The sequence below is a fragment of the Sesamum indicum genome, linkage group LG8, assembly GCF_000512975.1.
Source record: "Sesamum indicum cultivar Zhongzhi No. 13 linkage group LG8, S_indicum_v1.0, whole genome shotgun sequence".
Classification (NCBI taxonomy): Eukaryota; Viridiplantae; Streptophyta; class Magnoliopsida; order Lamiales; family Pedaliaceae; genus Sesamum; species Sesamum indicum.
In genome coordinates, this window is record NC_026152.1 from 4229316 (window position 1) to 4229665 (window position 350).

The window sequence follows — 350 nt, forward strand, 5'->3', positions numbered from 1 at the left end:
CCTACATATATACATATATATAATTATTACGTACTTTTTTCATACGGGATTCCATGCAAATTAAGTAACAGACCCCACCACTATTTGCTATGCATGCATGTCAGTTTAACATTTAGGGATAATTATATTCACGTCCTTAAATTACGGTCTATTTATATAAATTATATATTCTTTTTTATGTAACTACAAAAACTACAATCTTGACAGTAAAACATAGAGGTATTTTATGTAATATTATTGATATTTTTAGGGAGTACTTATGTCAATGATGCTGATGTTTTTGGTAGGTATATGTGTAATTCTTCAAAAGAAAGAAGTGATTTGTGTAAATAAACCATAGGCCAGGAAAT